Source organism: Coturnix japonica, chromosome 7 (assembly GCF_001577835.2).
Source record: "Coturnix japonica isolate 7356 chromosome 7, Coturnix japonica 2.1, whole genome shotgun sequence".
NCBI lineage: Eukaryota > Metazoa > Chordata > Aves > Galliformes > Phasianidae > Coturnix > Coturnix japonica.
This window is the reverse complement of record NC_029522.1, coordinates 30,070,194-30,092,868: the sequence shown is the minus strand read 5'-3', so window position 1 is coordinate 30,092,868 and position 22,675 is coordinate 30,070,194. Positions and strand designations below refer to the sequence as shown.

General features: G+C 46.1%; 1 long non-coding RNA gene across 1 annotated transcript in view; it reads right to left on the bottom strand.

Annotated features, from left to right (window-relative positions):
* Nucleotides 1-8,349, bottom strand: part of LOC116653699 — a 76,522-nt gene extending 68,173 nt beyond the window's left edge. Inside the window, exon 1 of the long non-coding RNA XR_004308076.1 lies at nt 8,230-8,349. This is a non-coding gene — a long non-coding RNA (uncharacterized LOC116653699). The remainder of the gene's footprint in view (nt 1-8,229) is intronic.
* Between the last annotated feature and the right edge of the window lie 14,326 nt (nt 8,350-22,675).

Sequence of the window (22,675 nt, the reverse complement as noted above, 5' to 3'; positions counted from 1 at the left end):
TACAGCAGCTCAGTGCCTGAACAAGCCAGCACTGCTCAGCAGCACAGGGGGACTGGTGACGAAATGATCATAGAATCACAGCATGGACTGGTTTGCAAAGGCCCACAGTGCTCATCCAGCTCCAACCTCCTGCTGTGTGCAGGGTCACCAACCAGCAGCCCAGGCTGCCCAGAGCCACATCCAGCCTGGCCTTGAATGCCTGCAGGGATGGGGCATCCACAGCCTCCCTTAACGCAAGAACTCTGATTGTGCCATTCACCTTCAATGTTTCATCCAAAAAACATCGCTATTTTTGATGAGCAGAGTCCAAACCTCTTTAACATACACACAGAAATGTGCCTGAACACTCAGCTGGTCCAGCAATTCTCTGAGACTGCAAGGAGAGGCTCCTTTTCCTCCCAGTGTTCTCAGATCTTAGGGACACAGCATTCTGAATCTGTTTCCTTCCAGGAGTTTTATTAAATCTGCTCTCTCCTTTGCTTTCAGACTTCCCAATCTTTTTTAATTATCATTAATAATCTTGAGCTTTGACTTCAAGCACAAAGAGCATGGGTTACAGTTCTGACAGGAGCACCGGAATACTTTCCATCAATCTGAGCACCATGCCTTCCTTTTTAGGTTCAGAACAGACTTTTTCTCATTGCAGGCAGAATTAGAATTTCACCCACAGGTTCTTCTGGTCCTTTACTATCTCACTGGGTGACCTCAAGTCACACACTGTGTCTGCATGCACATGAGAGAGGTAGTGAAGGTGTGAACAGGGTATTAAGCAAGTTGTCAAATAATACCACCCTACTCAATCAAGCTTTCAAAGGCAAAAGGGAAACCCTGCCACAGGTGGGTCAGGTGCACCTCAAAGCCTAACCGTGACCTCTGAGAGTACTCACGGATTGCCTTAAGGAAACCTCCTCTCACATCACTTACTGAAGATGCAAATTCAGACCTGCCTAGTAAAATACTTCATGTTTAACGTGGGGAAGTTGTGGGGAAAATCACAAGGTTGCTGAGCTTTCTACCCCAGGCTGACACATCATCACACTGGTATCTAATCTAAGAAATGCTCACCTGCACTGCTTGAGCCAACCCTGCTCCCACAGCAAGGAATGTGCAGCCTGGCTGCTGGGTACAGCTCTGCCTTGGAGAGCTGCATGGGAGAGCACAGTGTGGACCATCAGACCCCACTGAGGGCCACGGGGAACAGGAGTGCACAGCATGGGACCACCACATCGCTGTAGGTATGATGGGAATGAGTAAACACACCCCACAGAGGTCAGCCTTGAGGAAAGAAACCAAGTTAAGGAGTAAGTTCATGCGGGCAAGCCAGACTATTAGCAAGGAACATATAATAAAGGACTTTGTTTAAACAAGCTGAGTTTCTAAATTTGCAGAGATATCACTAAAGCAATATATTGGTCACATCAGGAACCTCATATTTCTTGACAAGTAGGAAAGGAAGAGGAGTGCTCTGCAGTTTACTTTCTACAGCAACGTTCACTGCCGTGCAGCCCCTGCTTTCAGCACCCCATCCTGCATCACCACAACCCCTCATGCCACAAAAAGCAGGGCGCAGCGCTGCAGCCCATGCCCACGTGTGACACTGTGACACACCATCCCGATCAGCACCTGGCTGGGGGGTCCTGGCACAGAGCCCTCGAGCAGCACACAAAGCTGCTGCCCTGAGCATGGATGGAGAGCATAGTTATTAAAGGAGGGAGCAGACCAGGCTGCAATTACACCCTGTTAATCCTCTTAAAACTGAGGTATTTCTTCACTGCGGTAATTATTTGCACAGGGTGGAAATAACAACCATATAGAACAAATTAAAACTTTACCTTCAGATGCTACCTCGATTGTCATGCAGATCTTCATTTGGCCTGAAAAAAGACCCTTAATACCAGCCCCTCTCCCAGCAATCAGAACAAGCACGTGACGTCATGGCTCAACTAATTCCAAGTTTGCCTGATGCGTTTTGCTGCGCGGTTCCCTCCGTGCAGCCTCGCACTCAAAGCAGCGCGGTCAGAAACCTCCCTGATTAAAAGAGTGAGCAATACATCAAGTGCTGCGGGGCCTTCCGTGTGCTACACCTGGGATGGGAGGAAAGACACATCAAATGGCCGGCACTGGGCACAAACTGCTTGTCGAGGCTTTTTTCTTTTCAACACAACCATCGCCCGTCTAAATGTCATGCTGGGATTCAGTTAACTGAGGCGGCAGGTTCTTAAAATGCAGAATTTATGATGTTGAAATTCTCCAAACGCGAGACTGGAAAGGGAAAAAATAAGCCGACTTTTATTTATTTCCTATATAAATGTAGGCCATTTAGTCCTTCCCCCAAATACGCGCCGATTAGATGAGTCGGACAGTAGTCAATTCATTTTGCATAGGAATGGCTCATTAAAAAAAAAAAAAGAGCCCCACATTTGTATTAGGCTCCGATTGGACAGTGTGTGAAATGAATTTACGGTGTCACTCAGAGATGCGGCAGGACTAATGAGGGAGGGATACGGCACGGCTAAATCTGTGCTGCATTCATTCCCTCCGCTGGTGCAGCTCACCAAATGGAGGTGTCCCTCATTATGTATGTGTCTCAGGAGCTTTCTTTAATATTTTAATAAATAACAACATCAGCCCAACAAGAAATTAATGAATAGTATCATTAATAATGAGCCGGAGTCTTGTAGTGATGGGACAGATATTAAATTGAACCACAGTGGTGCTATCTCTGGAGACTTGGGAATTTTCCAGCGGCAAACAAGGCCACCGAATGAGGCAGCCACCGCGCCATGCCAACAGCTTTTACAACAGGTTGGGAGTAATAAAAGAGGATTTTCTGCACGATAAAGTTAAGCCTTAGAAAATCTGCTGGTGGAGATCGGTGTGAAAAGTACTGCCAAACGTGATCCTTAATTAAACTTTAATTAAGATAAAGCTCTTTCCTTTAAAAGGCGGGTTGGGGGGGGGGGGGGGGGGGAAGAAGAGGGGGAGCAGCAGCAAAAAGAGTGTCGGCTATTTTCCTCCCAGTTTGGGAACTGAAATAATTCTGCATTTAAATCACAGAAAACTGCATTCAAACGCATTAAATCCTCAGAACCTGGGGAATTCAGAACCATGGACACAGCGCTGTGCTGAGCCCCCTCACATCCATGGGACCCAGCACCCCAATGGGCTCTCTTAAGGCTCAGAATTTGTTCCTTTCATTGTAATATCACATATGCGCAGATAGATGTAGTACATGGAGTAAAGAAAATAGCATGCACAATCCCTGCGTATGGGAAACATCCTCAGAAAACAAAACGTATTTCCACCCTGGAGCCCAGGACAAAACCTCTCTGATGGGAGCGGCGCGCACCCACCATAGCAAAAGGGATGGGGATTATTAATAAGTGCCACTGAAATGAATTCATAGCCAGCTTCCCAACAAAATCAACCCCCAACGCAGCCCAGAACTGCATTTCACAGGAGCGATGGCACGCTCTTCCCAAAAATGTTTCTGGCCAGGCTGTCGGCTGCACCAGGATGGCAGAGCAGCCAATGCGCTTTGCAGGGGCCGTTCTGTTCTCATAAAGTCTCTCTAACCCAGCACACAACCAGCTCCGGTCCCTGCGTGTGGTTCATGCACAGACCATATGGAACGGGGACCGTGCATCTTTGGGAGCTTAATTAGCTACTTCTTGAGCATCTAACGCTGCTTCTGTGCCTGAGCACTTGATTTCTCTTTGAAATACGTAAGACAGCCTCACCAAAAGCAACTGCTCACCACGTCTCAAAGCCATATTTAACCCCATCTCCTGCTGCTACCTCACTATTTTGAGACTGGAGCTCCTCGCTGGCCTTTCTTCAAAGTTCAGAGCATCTATTATACTCCTGATTAAACGACGCTCTGTTATATAGCAGCTGTATTAATATTTTTAGAGAGAGGCCGATAATGTGGGAAGAATGCAACAAACAGCCCATTTCTCCACCTGGCGGTTCAGCCCCCAGCGAGCCGCTCCTCCCCACCCCACAGGCAGTGCCACATTGACTGGGTTGGGGTTTCGGAAAGGAGCAGCAGCCCCGCATTGTGGCAGCTCCCAGTCACCACCATTTCTGATCTGAAGTGTTGCCTCCCACCAAAGAGCCCCAGGGGTCCCCAGAGCCCAGGGACACCTTCCCAGCACCACAACCCCTCCAGAGGCAGCACAGTGTGTGCACCAATCCCACCCAATCATCCATCACACGAATTGGAGCTGCTGCAGAACCGGCTATTCTTTATTTACTGCACGAAAGAGACCCTAAGAGTAACTGTACGTGCTGACGTGCTCGTGCCATCCATTACCCACAGTCTGTATTTTATCAGGATGCTATTACGCTGGCAGATAATAGTTCATTTTTAGGCTGTTAGAGTAGAGATCATAAGGTTCCACCCTCGGCAGCTAAGTCTTGTAACTGCCTTTCACCGTCTGGAAGCACAGGCAATTTTTCCATAATAAAAACTGGATTAGCATGTATCAAGAAGAGGTCCCACCAGCTGTCACTTTGAAATCAGGCTGCTCCATCCGATGTTCGCGCTGATAACAGATAAACCCATAAATGACAAGCAGTTTTCCTGTATTTATCTAATAAGTGGCTAATACAGGCCAGCATCTTCTCCAATAAAACAATATAAAGAGAAGGAAGAAGCAGGCTTAGTTCTATTGGAATTAAATATGAACTGAGCAATATTTGCACGTGAAATTGCAACATGGAAATTTATACTTTAATTTTTCACCTGTTGCTGCTTTCTTACCTTTCATTTTAATGCCCTGTTCCCACAAGTAGTTAAAAATGATTTTTTTTTGCGCAGGAACAGATTTAAAGTTTGCCAAAATCCAGCTAATTTTCAGTTCTTTATTACTGGCCTCTGTGGGTGGATGTGGATATGTTAGACAGAAAACAAGCTGGCTATGAAAGAATGGATCCTGCAAGTGTATTTCAAGGAGCAGCAGCATGCTGGATGAGCAGTGGTGACACAGTTTCAAAGACAAGCAAAAGGAAATCTTATTCATTTCTTCTGCACTATATTAATGAAGCTATTGCTCACCTTCTCATTATTAGTAATGACGCAACTCCAAAATCACAGCTAAAAACGTACCGAGAATTAGTCTTACAGTGAGAAAAAACATCATTCTGCTGAAGGTAATGCAGAAATCAGGGCTAGCTCAGCTACATTAATAAAGCAGGAAAAAAATCATCAACAAAAGACTGATAACTGGTTAATAACGAAATACAAAAGAGCTGTCCTGATGAAAGACTGCGTTTTCCATCCGGCTTTGAAACCAAATGTTACACTTTGGCTATGTAACTCCAGAAGAGTGTGGATAAAAAACAAAGATGTTCCCATTCCACCTGCACCCTGTGAGCAGAGCCCAGCTTGCAGCCAGCCCTGCCCCAGTGCTGGGAGCATACAGCTCTCCTCTCCCAGCACCCGCTTTCTGGATCCCATTTCTAATTGTATCCGCTCTTCCTCCTGAGCCTCTGCTTTAGATGCCTGCATGGCACTGATAAAGCAGCACCACATGAAAAGAATTTCTTTCTCACAAGGAGAGGATTCTTTCAGAGATTTTTCTTACCAACACATACACAAAGTTTTTCAGACCACAGCAGCCTGACTTTACAGAAGAATGGTGTGAACTCCTCGCAGCACCCTCGACTACAAAACCACCATTCCAATAGTGAGTCCCCCAGTGTCAGTGAAGGATGCAGAGCGGGGGATGCCGCTCCTGGGAGGACAGAAGGGAGAGCCTTTATGGGGAATATCAGCACTGCCATTGGGCCAGAGGCTCCCCGAACACAGCAAACCCTCAGCTCAAGACACAGCTTCCTACACAGACTAACACAGCAACACCACACAAGTGCAGTCACCTCCTGTGCTTTGCTGTATTTATAGTCGTAGAATCACAGAATCTCTAAGGTTGGAAAAGTCCAACCCTCCTCCCTCTCCCTCCATGCCCACTGCCCACAGTGCCACATCTCCACGGCTCTGGGACACCCCGAGAGCTGGTGGCCCCTCACTCCCTGTGCTGCTGTGCCACTGCCTGACTGCTCCTTGGAGAAGGAATGGTTCCTAGTATCCCACCTGAACCTCTTCTAGCGCAACTTACAGTCAACACCTCTCATTCCATCACTCTCATCCTAGCCTGCCCTCCTGTTCCTGATTTTCACTATCAATTGGTTTATATTTTGATGCCCAAGACTCAATTTCCATTATCACTACTTCACTTTGTGTCACCACAGATACTAAGAAATGAGACAAAATGAGGCTTGTTCGGTGCCCCCTCCCCCCCCCCCCCCCCCCCCCCCCTGGTGGGGCAGGGAGGGTGCTTGGGAAGCAGCGGCTTTGCCCACTGCAGAGGAAAATGGCACACATTGCTTTTCCTCTGGCTGCACAGCAGACGGAGGCGTGAAGGAAACTCGTCACTGGCTCCAAACCAAGAACCCGCAGCGAGCTAAAGGCAGCTTTCACCAGCAAGGGGAAGAGAGGAGAAAACAGCACTTGTTGGTCACAGGAGAGGGGGAGCAGAAGGCCAGAGGGCAAATTCCACTTGCAACATGCAACATATTTTGGTGGGCTGAATCCATTCCCTGACCATCAGAAGAGCTTTGGCTGCATAGAGCGGCACGCGGCACTGGAGTCAGCAAGCTCCTGTAGGTGTGGGAGCAGAGAGCTGGAAATGCACAGAACAATTAGCTGATGAGTAATGAGAATGCACCGCGCTGCCTTGCTTCGCGGTGGTTCTGGTTGTGCTGTCCCGCGCTGGGAAAGCAACTTCTCATTTTCCCCTTTGTCTGGCCAGGAACGTGGGAAGGGAAGCAGGCTGGGATGGAGGGCAGGCTCACTAATGGGTTTGTTTATTGCATTTTTGTGGCATTGTTTTACTTATTGCTTGGAAGAAATATTTTTTAAAAAATCGTAAGAACAGAAAAGGGGAATTGTTAGCGAGAAACCACAGGCACCAAAGTTCTTGGTGCTTCCAAGGCGTCTGGCATGCAAAGGCTGCAAAATCCCTCACAAACTGATAAGCACTACCTGTCTTATAGTGCTGATGCACACAAAGATTAAGAGACTTTCCAAGTGTTTGGCAGGGGCAAAACTAGCAGTACGCTGCAGACTTCAAGTGCTTCTTTGCACGTATTTGATAACATTTACTTCCTAAACAAATTAAATCTGATATATAAAAAATAAACACAAAAAACCACAACACAACTTTTCCTGCCCTCAATTTAACTTTTCCTTACACTTCAAGGAAAATAACACAGTCTGTCTTCAGCAGCACTGCAAAATGTGAACTAAACTACTCACCCAGAGGGTGGTGACACACTGTTCACAGGTTGCCCAAGGAGGCTGTGGATGCCCCATCCCTGCAGGCATTCAAGGCCAGGCTGGATGTGGCTCTGGGCAGCCTGGGCTGCTGGTTGGTGACCCTGCACACAGCAGGGGGTTGGAGCTGGATGAGCACTGTGGGCCTTTGCAACCCAGGTCATTCTATGATTCCTCTACAACCAATTTTATCTGAGCAGTTCTGTTCACACACTGCGCTCTCATGGCAAAGCAAAGTGCTTTGGGGGGTAGGTTAAAGGGCATTAATTTGCATTAAAGGGCAATAATGCAAAGTGGTGTCTGTGGGCATGCACGGGGCTACAGCCCGAAACCTCTGCAGCAGCAAAAATGCATTGCTCCTCACTCAGCCACACTGTCACCTTCAGGCTCACACCTCCCCATGCTGGGCAGCCAGCCTCCAGACTACCAGACAGTGTTTGACAAAGTTCCACATCAGAGATTAAGGTCTTTGCACGGAGATTGAGGTCTACAGAAAGAAAGGAAGCGGAATAGACAGAAATGTAACATAAAATGGATTGACATCGGCTAAAGGGCAGAGCGAGGAGGGAGACAGCCATGAACACTGATTTTCTTTAGGGGAGAAGCAACCAGAAAGACGTTATTCAGCATGAGGAGTCCTGCAGTGTGTCATTTAAGCAGAAGATGACACAGAAAGTAAATACAAACTGATAGCAACCAGTGAAACCTACAGTCGCTAAACCACTCTGAGACCAACAGAGGGCCAGTTGGAGTCCCTGTTCTGCTAATTAACTAAGTAGAAAACATTCATCAACAGCATTTGTCACATAAAAAACAGCAACAATACAGCTGCCCATAGGAGGTTGGTTGTTAGACCAGGTTGGGTGCTGCACAAAGCAAGAGGTGGAACACACCTGGTGCTGCAGGAGGCGTCCTTGGGGCACATCTGCACGGCGCCCAGCACCCAGTGTTGGGGGGCATTGTGGTCAACTCCATGGCAGAAGGGACTCCATCATGAGTTTGGACCGAGCAGCACCTGGTAGATACCAGAAAACAGAAAAATAAACAGTATAAGCTTTGTGAGCAGAATACAGAGCAAGTTTACCCCGGTGTGAAGATGAGCACGATGCAGTGACCTACACAGCACGGCAGTAACACTCAACTGCAAACTCACCTGGACACACTTTACTTATTTTAGCTTGCATTATTTTCTGGGGCATCATGTCGACATATATTGAGGTTGTAATTAAACACGCCAATACAGATAAATTCAGCTCTATCCAGCATTTTTAATCGGATCACGGTTTTTAAACTCCCTTACAAGAACACGATCCATGCAGCGGATTATGTGCAAGCAATGTTTTGTTTTTCCTTCTTCTCCTGAGAGCTCCTTCTGCAGAACACACCACACAAAATGCTTCTGCTTTACTTTACAATTTAAAATGTTGGCGTCAAATATGTGCTTTTAAACATGTGTGATCCCTTAAAAGTACCACGGATCATTATAACGGGATCACATCTCCCAGTACTGCACAAGGAGCAGGCAAGATTTCAGTCCCAAAACAGAGGAGCTGCCCACCTTCCGAACACTTCCATTACACACATACCAACAGCAAGCTATGCTGTAGCTTCTTGCTTTCAGAAAACGATACCCTTGAAAGATTATTTCCATTTTTCTGCTCTTGCTCCAGCAATTACTGCAACGCCTTTGGGGGTGGATCTGTGATTTCATGCCAGTGAAGTGAGTACGAATCGTAAGCTTTTATTTATATCCCACACAGACATCACCGGAGCACACGCACACACACACATACAGCCACATACATGAGCGTGCCTGTATACATATAAATGTGTGTGTGCTGAGAGCTGATCTCTCACCTCTGCTAATTTTCTTAATTTCATCTTTTACTTTTAAAGATCAGCTGTAGAAATAATTAGATGAAACAATGCAAATGTTTGCTAACACGTGGTGGACTGGATGATCTTTTAGGTCTTTTCCAACCTTGGTGATTCTATGACACGAGTTCTAACAATTACACACAAATGTAAGATGGATTGATGAGAAAGAGGGAATATTTCCAAATTTGGCAAACGTTGTGCAAGGCTTGGGAAGAAAAAAAAAAAAAGAAAAGGATTATTGCCTTGTTTTAAAAATAAAAACCCTTTGCTTATATCAAATGGGAACGAACACCCACTCGGTGTGAGCGCGTAGAAGGATGCTACGGATGAGTAAAAATAAGGAGCAAAAAAAAAAGGCAGTGAAAAATTCCTTCTCCTTCCACAAACCCCAGCAGTAATTGCACAAGAGCTGTGCCTGCAGCAGCGAGGGAGCACGAATCCTTTGTCGTCAGAGCCGTGGCTCTTCAGACCCGGACACCCCACTAATTCTGCCTTAACAGATCATATTAAAGCTTGGCAAACCCACCAGGCTTTTAACGTTATCAGGTCAAGCACGCACCCACTTCTGCCTGTGAAACCTACAATAAAAATAATACTTTGCACTTCTGTGGAGCCTTTCATCTGCAGATCTTAAGGTGCTTTGCAGATACTGCATAATTAAGCCTCGAACCATTCCACGAGTTGGGTGATGGAAACGTTTAACGGTAACACACACAGCAGTGCTACCAGCTTAGGACAGAAGCCAGGAGTCTTTTTTCTTGTCAGCGGAAAGCAGGGGAGGTTTGGACAGATCAACATTGTTGCCCAGACCAGAAGCATGGTCTCCTTGTTTCAGAATGCATGGAGAGATGGAGCTGATCTCAGGACATGCTCACCTCCATGGCTCCTGCCTCATCCCCATGCACATGGGCTAGAGAGGGCTGAGCCAAGCACCGTTACCAAAAGTAACCCAGAAAACAAACCAAAACCCAGTTATCTCTGAGGGCACCCAGACATGAATGCAGCTAGACAATGACAGGGGTCAAAAGGAACAGCAGTAGGTTGGAAAAATAAACATCCCCAGTGCACAAGGGGTTACAGAGCCTGCAACGCCTACCCAGAGGTTTTCAGTCTTCAGTCTTACCCAGTGAGGCTGTGGATGCTCCCTCCCTGGAAGCACTCAAGGTCAGGCTGGATGAAGCTGTGAGCAACCTGCTCTAGAGGGAGGTATCCCTACCTATAGCAGGGGGTTGGAATGAGATGGATCTTACAGGTCCCTTCCAACCCAAACCATTCTATGATTCAGGAACAGGGACTCTCTTGGCTTTAGCACAGGCTCTCAGGGAGTGTTTCCCCTCTGCCTGACACCAGAGCTCAAGTTCTGAGAAGGAGTGGGGTGGAAGCATCCCTGGGGATGGGCACATGCTGGCAGCCTGCACAGAGCTCCAGGTGCCCAGTGTTCGGCCAGCACAGAGCACCGTTGTGCAGCACTCCTGCTTTTGCTTTCAAGAAAACCACACTCATAATAAGCAGAAATTCATATCCAACAGGATGACTTCTAAAGCATTTGTTTTTGTAGAATGGATTTCAGCAACTCTACATAGAAGCTGAGTGATGTGCACACAAAGCAATGGCAGGAATTTGAAAAGGCTTCCCTTTGCAACCCTTCACAGCTGGATTTGGATGGGCATACGTCGCTGTAACTTCACTGTAATCAAGAAAGCTAGCAGAACTTTGGGACTTGGCGTTCTTCATTTATGCTCACTCAGTATTTCCCAAGTATCATTATTTCCAATTAGGAACCACATGTGAGCAGACAAGCTGGGCTTCCCAAACACAGCAGAGCACGGAAGGAATTCTCAGGGTGGGCGCTGAGCAGACCTCACCCCTGCTCCAGCATCTGGCATGAAGTCACTGAGAGACCCTCTGGGCCCTCACATACACTGAAAGCATCCCTTTGATTTTTAGTCTAACTGACAGCGCATTTGATGGCAGCACCGCTCCCTCCTCGTTTTCTTGGGAGTCTCAAGATTTAAACAAAAACTACGACTGCTCACTTCATGAATCTTTTAAGAAGATCTTTGCATACGTCACCGGGCCCACACTGGCATCAACAACAGCGCGTGGCAGTCACTGCTGTCTTAATACAGTAACGCTCTCCAAAGTATTTGCTTAATCTTTTGCTCATGTTTAAGGGTATGTGGCTTACATTAAAAACATATTTTGCACCTTAAAGGGAAGGGAAAGTAGAGCTGAGCATTTCTGAACAGTTCCATGATTGTCACCTGCAGAAGGAAGGAAGACCAGGAAAAGCACTGCTGTTGAATGGAGCAGGAGATGTGCTGGCAAAGGACTTGGAAACAACCGTGGCAATAGCTGCCTTCTTTGCCCCAACCACCAAATCTGGTCGACCTTCACACAGTTTTATCTGTTTTGGGTTTTTTTGGTAGCTTGTTTTGTTTGTTTGTTTGTTTGTTTAGCACAAGGCAGAATGTGCACTTCAAAAATAAATAAATAATAACCATAGGATGAGAAAACAAATGTCTTACCGTTATAAGAAACCTACCAAAAGTTGGGTTCATCTCAGGTTAACCTGACCAGATGGCTGCACTTAGCCTGATCCCACACAGGAGAGAAAGAAAGAAACGCCTTCACATCGCAATGCTGTGTTGGAGCCAGGCTGCAGAATTTGGTCTGTGCCTACCTGAAAGCCAACATTACCCCTGTTCATGTCAGATACCTCATGGAAGAGGGCAGCCCAATACCACGGAAGGGATCTGCAAATACATTCAGTTCAGAGCACGTCTGTTTTCAACAATGAAGTTGTAATACGGAGAACTGGATCCAGAAGAGGATGTTTGCCTAATAAGAGGCATTTTTCTCCGGTAAAACCCTCTGTTAGAGCCACTTTGCTTTGTTAACTTTCATAGCATGTATCCTCACTATAGCCTTCAACACCTGAAAAATTAGTGGAAGAATTTGACTGATTATAGAGGTTGTTTTCCTTGTTCCACTGCTTGTTCTAAAAGGGATACTCAGCAGAACTTGCATTTTTTTTTTTCATTTTGTGCTGTCTGCATGAGTAATTACCTCCCTGATTTCTGAGATGCAATTGAGTAGCTTCCACATTAGAAAAATCCAAAGATTGATAGAGCCATCTCTCCTAAAGGATTAGTTTGCCACTGTAATTCCACTGAGTAGGTCATTCAAATAGCAAAATGCTACAAAGTTTAATTTCTCCTGTTTGTAAAAGCCAGGTATTGATACCTATTTAAAGGAATGTGAAAAGGGCTGGTTAGCCTTTGGAGGTGAAAAGCGTTTTCCCATTCCCGCAGCGGCCGCAGAAGGGCAGGGGGAGGAGGAAGGTGCTGGCACTGCAGAACGCAGCAGCGCGGGGCTGGAGATGTGCTGGGAGGGTGGGAAAGGACAGAACAAAGGTCTGGGGAGCAGTGCAGCCTCCTCCAAACGTGCCTGCAGGTTTATCCCCTGGTTTAAAGGGCAAGTTAGTTGTCTTGCTACCTTGGGGATGTCAAAGGGATGGAGTGCAAAGCAGCAGCACACCTGAAGCCTTACAAGAGGAGCAGGGAATTGGGCCCTGCTCCATTCAGGACTAACAACCTGTGTAGGGCCACAAAGCGGGGAGACAAACCAGTACTAACCAACCCGCTGCAGCAATGTGACACACATCCAAAGCATCTGATGAGCATCAGGAGCACAGCAACATCAGTCTGTTTCCATTCTTCCCAGATTAGTTGATAGATAACATTTACTTATGGGGTAATTTAATTGATGGGACAACAATTCTGGGAATGGTTTGGAAAGCTTTCCAAGGCAGAACAGAAAGCCATAAAAAAACATTTTCCAAACACTCAGATAATGATGGAAGACCTAATAGGGAATTAAGGCAGAACTCATCGAAGCATCACAAGCATAACTACATAACTACAAACATAACTACAAGTAGGGCAGACTGGAGCTGCAATTCTGATGAATATTTGTGCCAATTATCATTTTTTTCTACTAAAATGTTGCTGACTTCCTCTATGACTCCAATAAATAAAAGCAATAAATAAATAAATTATATATATATATATATAATTGTATACACATACATATAAAAGATTTTGTTTTTAATTTAGACAGCCACAAACATGTTAATTCCTTACGTGCACTGTTCACAGGTTGCCCAAGGAGGCTGTGGATGCCCCATCCCTGCAGGCATTAAGGCCAGGCTGGATGTGGCTCTGGGCAAGCTGGGCTGCTGGTTTGGTGACCTGCACACAGCAAGGGGTTGGAGCTTGGGTGCAGCACTGTGGGCCTTTGCAACACAGGCTGTTCTGTGGTTCTATGAAATGTCTATGTTAAATCCTGAGGTCCCAGTGTGAAATTGGAGGTGTCCTCATGTTGAGGTGTATTTCCCAAAAGAATGGTGTCTGGGGATGACTTTAAAAATCTCAGTGCTCCATCCATGCAGTTGAGATGTTCTGTCTCCAGCTGAGCTCACAGAACTGCATGTTAATATTTTAACTGGCCACTTCCAGGCGATGAAATACAGAGCGTGAGCCACTGTGCTGACCACCAGATGCTGGATCAGTGCATTATCTACATTGGTTCTGGGATGCTCCTCTCCCCAAGGCTGCATTAGGCCCCAAGCCTGGCTTCTCACCCACACACCCAATCACACCTCGCTTTGCTGTACAGTCACTTGGAGGTGTCTGCCCTGTTGGATGTCTGCACTATTTATTATTCTCTTTCCCAGCTTTCTCCAGATGTTTAGCTACAGGGTAGTATTAGGGAATAGATGAGTGCAGCTGGTTAGGAGATGCTGTGCTAAATAAGCAGAGCATCTGTGGTTTGTCTAGGGAGGTTGGATTACAATTAATTAAATGTGCACCTAACCTGCAAGAATCTTTTGCATTTCAGTTAAACCGACTTCAGAGCAGAGCCATGATCCGTTCCTGCCTTTTCAAATAGCTGCTACAGCCTCAGCTGGCACAAACCGTTGGGTCTCTCCTGCCATCAGCAGAGTCCAGTTACCACCAGACAGGGGTATGGACCATGACAGAGAAATGGGCTTTTGCTGATCCCAAGAACTACTTGGATGCTTAGCAGTTTATCCAAAATAAAATGTTTATTTACTTGAAAAGGAGAAAAAAATACTTCATTAAACCTTTTTCATGGGACCATAAGTTACACCTTCATAGAGTCATAGAATGGCCTGGGTTGCAAAGGCCCACAGTGCTCATCCAGCTCCAACCCCCTGGACTATGAGAATTCTGCCTCTCTGCCCATTGCAGGATTGGGTTCTGACTGACACGGCTTGCTCAGTGCCAGCTCAGCACCCACAGTACATTGGCTGAGGTTCCTCCTAGGCTGAATAAAATTCACAGTTCACACACTCTGCATGTCACTAGAAGACTTAGTAGTTTTATAAGAGGATAAATAGCCAAAAGATAGGGCACAATTGATTAAACAAGCTCCTCTTTGCAACACTAACTCAGGAACTTGCTATCTCGGCATCTGCTACCATGACACCAACGGTACTTGAGAGATTGGCAAGTGGTCAGAAGGCATCATTATAAGTAGGAAAAGAGATGAAATCGGAAAACCTCTCTATCAATCTGCCAAGCTGTCAGGGATGCTTGTTCTGAAACAATTCCCCTTGTTTCCAATAAATTATGTCAGAACTGGATGAAAGGCATAGACAGGGAGTCTGGAGACAGCCACCTCTGCTCGAACAATCTGGGGTAAATCGAACATCACTTCCAGATGACGGCAGGACTGGCACCATGAATATGGGATGGCAGAACCCAAGGGCAGTGGGCTGCCCAGCCCTTTGCACTGTCCCCTCCCCTACCCAGGAAACCCCTCAGCTCTCACCCAAAGGCTGGGCTCTGCATTTCAAACCAATAACCCCTGATGAAAGGGGTAGCGTTTGTCAAAGCACCAATTTAGCTTTAAGTTCAGCATCCAACCTATGCACCAATAAATACACCACAGCACAACCCGTGGTCTGTAACTCATCAACACTGACAGCTTCCCATAACCCACATCATCCTCAGCAAAACCAATGGAAAGCAAACCCATGGCTCTGGTTCCAGAGCACACATTGAACCCATCCCATCTGCAGAACCTCAGCCATCCTCCCTGCCCAGCTTTGTCCTTCCAGCACATCACTGCTCTGCAGGACACCCTGCGGGCCCCCCCTGCTCCCCTCTGATCCATGCACCTTTCTGCTCAAGGGCTGAGGGGCAGCTTTGGCCAGGAAGATTTTCATATGTACTGGTGAGTGCCCAGCACAATGAATGACAGTGAATTAACATTCTTTCTTCACTTTACTATTTCATTAAGTAATAAAACAACACTCACACAGCATGTCTTCATCCTCCATTCCTCAGCCTCTCCTGCTGCTTCCCATCTTCTTCTGAGTTTTACACTTCCAAAACTCCACACATTACACTCGTTTCCTAAATTCCAAAGCACAGCAGCATTTCCCTGCATGAGCGCCTTCCCCTGCCCACCCTCCAGACAGCACCTCTGGCTGCTTCCTTTCTGGTGCTCCTCTTAGCAGATCTTTTTGAGGCATTCCAATTAGATTCCTTGTTTACCTTAAGGAAGAACAAACTACCACTCGAACGCTGTTAAAATCAGTAAGACGTTTGTGCCGGTTTAATAATTGGTACACGGTGTTTTTCTGTATTTATGTTAGAAGCATTTAAGATGTTTAGACAGAGCTGTTCACAGACAGCATTGCAACAGAGTCCCCGTGGCGTCAACTGGAGATAACAAAACACCCACAGCACACAGAGCCTGAGAATGCCCTACGTAAGTAAATACAAACCCTGTTTGGCATTATCTGGAATACATAAAAGAACATAATTGGGTAGATATCTGTTTCTGAATCTGCAACTCATTCTCTGTAACGTGGGTTAAGCAGCGGTTGTTTAAAGGTGACAGGAAAGCATAATTGAAAATTGAGCTAATCAGAGATTCCAGTGCTGAATTACCTCCACAGCAAGCAACGAGCATGGGAGGAAGAGGGGGACAAAGCAGAGCACTGCTTGCTAGCTCTCACATTGCAATGCTCCCTTCCCCAAGAGTCTCCTGTAAGACATCAGAGATACCAGGAAAGCCCATCTTGTAAATCATCAGCCAAAAGAGAGCTGGGAGATGACTAAAGGAAAATTAAAACCCACCACATTTGTTTTATGAAGCTACATTTCCAAATGTTAACTATCACCATCCTCAGTTTGTCATCAGACGAAACACCCCAACAGCTACAGCCAATTTCTAGATGGTTTGTAATCTCTCAGTACCAGCTTTGCTGTTACATCACACTCTTTGCATTAGGGCACCAATGGGGACAGACCCAAGCGGTTCAGGCAGGGCTTTGCACTGCTGCACACCGCATAACTGCCTACATCTCAATGTGCACACACCTCCAAGGCCCCCCCTGCTCACGTTCTCCTTTGCTTCGTGGCCATACACTCTTCTTTCAAGCATTCACCACAAGCCTTAGCTGGAGACAAACCATTGACTTGTGGTGTGCTACATAGGGCCTGGCACAGTACATCCAGACACTGAGCAGCTGGACACAGCTGAATGTGGGGTTGAGGAGAAGGCAGCTAGCAGGTGAGAGTCCATCAGGGAGGGGAAATAAATAGAAATGATAGCCAGCTGGGTTAGCTGACTGCACAGAGTGACCTGGAGCTAATGCTGGTGCCCACTCACCCAATGGCCCCAACGCTTCCTGCCTCCTTGCTTGGGTGCAGAGGAGAGCAGAAGCCGCAGGTTGCTGTTTACCAGGCACCATAGCAACTTCCAAGACCATTAGCTGCAATCACAGCCTGCTCCACTACCTGACTGAAGGGCTGGATGTGTGATATTTAGTCTGACCTATAAAAATATCTCTGGAGCAACCTGCGTGCATAAGTGTCACATCAAATGTTTGTCATACAAGGGATGTGACACCAGGCACCTGATGGAGCATCACTGCAAGGGAAGGGGACCTGCCCCTGCAGGAGGCTTACAGCACTCAGCTCAGGTACGACAAAAATCAGCTGCTGACAGCAGGCACAGACTGTGACAAACAGGTCCCCCTCTCCTCCTTACTTATGGGATCCTACACTCTCCATCACCAAGTCATTCCATTAAAGATGCACTTTATTACAAGCACCGACCCAGAGCTCTCCTTAAATGCCACAAAAGATGGCAAAATGCTGCCTGATGGAAACATCACGAGGACAGAACTTGGGATGAGGGGATGGTGATGTGTCCAGGTGCCCCTAGGCTGGCTGCAGCACAGCTGTGGGCAGTGGTCATTCCTGTCCAACAGACACAAAGAGCACAGAGGTGTCCCCTGAAAGTTACCTGTCAGGGCTGAACTTCAAATACCTGAGCCGGCATTTAGCTAGCAAGAACAAGACATGACCGTGCTTGTATCTCTCAGCATAAAGCCACAGAATCACATGGGTTGGAAGGGACCTCATGGGATCACCAAGTTCAACATCATTCTCAAGTTCCACTGCTCCATTAGTACTAAAGCACACCCTGAATTACATCCCATCAGTTACAGGGGCTGCTAGTGGCTGCAACATTGCAACCTCCTATGGCACCCTGTCTGTAGGTCTGCTTCATCTTCTAAAAGCTGCTATCTAAAGGAGATACTGGAGTCTGCTGGCACAAGGCTCAGAATAAGGCTGCTGATTGCAGTGGCTGAAACAGTCATAGAGGAGTGCTGGTTCTCTCCAGTTCAAGCTTTGATGCCCTCCAGATGCTTTCAGGTACCACACTCGCAGAGCCTGCCTGCCTTCCATAAAACCACCCATACAAACTACATAGGTTATTTTGTTACTAATTTCCCATAGTAGCACATTTCTGGATGAAGCAAAATCATAACACACATCTTAGCAAAATCCTATTCATTTTTCACTTCCCCAACCCCCTCCCCTCAAATATAGGATATTTATTCTCACAACAACAATAGATATATGCTAAATAAACCCCAAGCCTTAATCATGACAGTCATGTCTGAAACTTTCAGATTTAATGGTAGTTTGGTCTTTTTTCCATATCTCCCAACTCAAGTATCAAATTCATTTTTTACATTACAGGATCTGGATAATTGTGCCCTAAGAAAAGTACAGGAGAACACATTTTCCTTCTGTCGTGTTCCTGTAAATGAAAAGGCATAAGAATATCCAACTTTAAAGGCCAGTTGGCCGCATTTCCATTTGGGAAACAAATCAGGTCCAAAAACCCTCTCCCTTGCTTACCCCAAAGCAATGGGGCTTCATGCAGAAGCATCACAAGGCCATTTCCTGCTGCCCCTCCTACTCATCACAGTGCATTTGACGTTGGTGTGCTTGCTGTTCTCAAGGCCTGAGATGGCTAAGGAATCATTTGCCTGCTAGTTGCCTCCTGAGAGTGGAAAAATAGAAGAGCTCAAACCCGCTCAGCAGTTGGGATGGTGGGAGCACATACTGGCACTTCTACAGTCTTCCCAGCAGGAATAAATTCTACATTACAATTCACTCAACAACATTGCATAAACAGTCAAAACCTGCCTTTTCCATCACTTTTTCCAACCAGTCTTGTATCCTGTAAGCCTAACCTCATTCCACAGAGGGGCAGCTGCCTCTTACTACACCACCCCTTCAAAGTAAGGAGTTGTGGCCATACTGGGTACTCCTGGAAGAGCCACGGACATCACGCATCTCCAGCCCACTTCTCCCACGCCACGATACCATCTGATCACTCATCGGGCACACACAAGGTAAGAGCTCATGGTGCCCACGCTGTGCCACACACCCATGAAACCACAGCTGGAGATAAACCCGACAGAGGTTTTCATGGTGCACCGCTGCTTGAAAATGCCACGCAGAAGCATCAAAAGCAGCACAGACATGGGGTGGCCGTTGGATGCCAAGGAGCTGCAGAGGTGTTACGATGCAGCACGCGCTGATGGATTCAGTTCCCAAGCAGCTGGTCGCCTGGGTCAGGCTAAATAACGCAGGAAGTATCAAATATCTTTCTCACAGGTATTTGCATATTGAAATGACAAACTGCGGGGATGGCTGCCAGCCTGGAGACACCACTGTTCCATTATCTAATGCCTACTTCTTTTTTTCTTAAGTGCCTGAGATTTCTCTGTAAAAAAAAAAAAAATTAAAAAAAATGAACTTTACAAAATGTCACTTTTACTAACAGGAATTACGGCTTGAAGATGAATATTAAATATAGATATGTATTCTGTTTTTTTAAAGTTCACTTCAGGTTGTGACACAAAGTGACAAAAGCTGGGGAGCGCAGAGCCATAGCTGACACTGCCCCTAATTCACACAGCGGCTGGGAAGGACAGGAGGGCAGGAGTGCATCCGCAGCCATGGTGTGAAGTCTGCAGACTTTGATTTCTGTCATTTTGTAACCACGTCTTAACGCATCCCTTTAAAATTTTTAACCCTTCTGTTCAGCGGAAGAAAATCTTTTCACGGAAATTAGCAATTACTTTTAATGCAGCTCCTGTGCCCAACTCACGGGCTGCTCTTTTCCTTGCAGGCCAGAGGTGCTGCCCAAGATTTTATCTACAAAAACTGGTTTTGTTACCACTCTTGGATTGAGCAAAACAAGAAACTACAGAGAACCACCTAGGAAAGCTGGAATATCATGAAGCGTTCACCCTGTACAGGAACTCATTATGCCAGTTCTACCATAGGAATCATATACTAGCAATAATGTGAGCACGTATACGGCCATGACATCACTACACCTTCTGAATGTTACAAAGGAGTAAACAATAAAATCTCACACAAATAATAGAATCATTGAATCGTAGAATCATTAAGGTCAGGAAAGACCTGTAAGATCAGCAAACTCAACCATCAACCCATCATCACCAATACAACACAGTTAAAGTACTATATGCAAGCTGAGCCCTTGGAGCAGCTGGGCTGAAGTTAAAACAACAGCAAACCAGCAACTCAACAGAAAGTAGTATTTTCCCACCCACTCACCTCTTAAAAGTGAAAGTAAACGACACATCTGATCCTTTATCAACTACATAGCCGAGATTCTCAACCCAAAACCACTTGTTCACTCTGCAGTGTTTGCTTACTTAACAATTTTAATGGGTTTAATGGGATTCTGCACAATAACTCGAGCAGATTTTAGGACAGGATTCACAGATGATCCACTCTGCTTCTGCATAATGAAACAGTGAAATAGAACCTACACATTTGTAGCATCATTAGTTTTGCCTCGTTCTAGTTTTACTATTTTCCCTCATTTAATAAATCCCCCAGAAGCATTAAACACCAACAGGAATTTTCTGATTACAGATCAGCTCCCTCACCTCCCTGCTAAGTTCTCAGAGCAGCATTTGGGGCAGGGGTGGTGCTTCAGTCAGAGCCAGCTTTGATAGGGAGAGGTGTTCCTGCTCAGCCTCACCCCACCTGGGCTGCACCAAAGAGCTTCAAACACAGCCAAGCTTTGCTGCATGCAAGCACTTGGGTTGGAAGGGACATCAAGGATCACGAAGCTCCACATCCCCCACCACCACATGCAGGGCCACCAACTTCCACATTGAATACCAGCCCAGGCTGCCCAGGGCCCCATCCAACCTGGCCTTGAACACCTCCAGGGATGGATGGGGCATCCACAGCCTCTCTGGGCAGCTGTGCCAGCACCTCAACACTCTCAGAGCAAAGAACTTCCCCCTGGCATCCAACCTACATCTTCTTTCCTTCAACTTAAAATCATTTCCCCTTGTCCTGCTGTTATCTGCCCTTACAAAGAGTTGACTCCTTTCCTGCTTATAGTCTCCACTGAGGTACTGGAAGGCTGCAATGAGGTCTCCCCACAGCCTTCTCTTCTCCAGGCTGAACATACAGACATATATGATGATATTTGGTCACTTCACCCACTGCTAAAATCCAGGTATGTCTGGATTGATCTCCCAGAACCCCATAAAAATATGAGACTTAATTGAAACTTTTGCACCTGCAATCACAGGATAACAAAACTACAACATGTAAAACCTTTGTGTTTGCGTTGCTTATCGATTCTCAGTATCACACAGTTTCATTGAGAGCAAAAACATGAGTGGAAGAAGCTGTACAGCTCTGCTAGAAGAGATCTTTAAATCTTAAAGACTTTTGAGAAGAAATCAGCACGGCTCTGGAACACTGAAATGGGAATCGCTATTAGAAGAAATACTTGGAAGGAAAGGCAAAATTAGGTTGAAGTGTGTCAGGAACTCTGGCTGACATTGGAGCACCATGGCAAGGTAAAGGCATGGCAAGGTAAAGGCAAAGAGAGGTCAGCATCAGGCAGAGCAAGTGCTCGCCAACCAAACACCGAGAGAGAAAGACAGCCAATGGGTGGAGGGTGCTCAGCATCTCCTGGTGTAGTGCCAGACCCACGCAGCTGGTGACCACCTTCACAGGCCACTTCCTAATGCAGCCATCTATCACATTCCCTTCCACTCTTTCAAAATTAAGCAGAAAGAGAAAGATTTTCGTTTCCTTTTCTTCGCTTATTTTTTAACAGAGGCACTACAGAATTATGATGGTGTCCTTTTGGTAAACCAAAATGTCAGACACATATTATTCTTTTAAACATCTCCTGGCCTTTCTCTGAAAGGTTAAGGTGGTTTAAATAAATTTAGTCAAAGTAAATGACAGCTGAGGAAGAGTATTAGAAAACTATACTTATCAACAACCTCTTTTCCTTAAATTTAAACAAGTCATTCACCAAACTGCAGCTTAAGGAGATCAAGGCAACACACTCTCTTCCCAGAAAGACGAAAACAACTTTAAATGGTAAAGAAATGTTGGGTGGGAGAAATTACACACAAGTTAACAAATGTTAATGCACCGCCCTCCCTCCTTGAAAGTCACAAACCATGTCTTTTGAAATAATTACGCAGCAGACTGATCTTCAGCATGGAACTGGCAATCACGGCTGTCCTTTGCGTGCTCTAACCTCACCTTAATGACAGGGGCTGAAATGGAACGGGCAGAGTCCTCAGACCACGTGGAAGGGAGTCAGGTGCGCCACGTTAATGGTACACAACTGGTTTACAATTATTGTTATTAGCCACGGGAACGCTATTTAGAGCAGGGGATTCGATATGTATTTACACGCCGTGAGATGTAACTCTGAAAGCAGTTCTCACACAACTGAATGTCTCAGACTGCAAACATGCAAAATATTCTTTAAAGCGGCAAAAAACATTCTGCTAGTAAATCCAAAGGCTCCGCAAGGAAACTGTGCAGGAGATTATTTATGAGTCAGCAGTGAGGATTCTGATCTTGTACTCCACTCCCAAATAAAGCTGTTCTCCAAATACACTGCTTTAATGCACGCTGAGGTTTTTGGGCAGGGAAAGGAGGAACTGGGACCATTCCCCCCCCAACACACCCAAAAAGCCAGTGGGTCCCAGGCCCCAGCAGCCCCTGGAGGGACACTGATGGAGCCGCATCT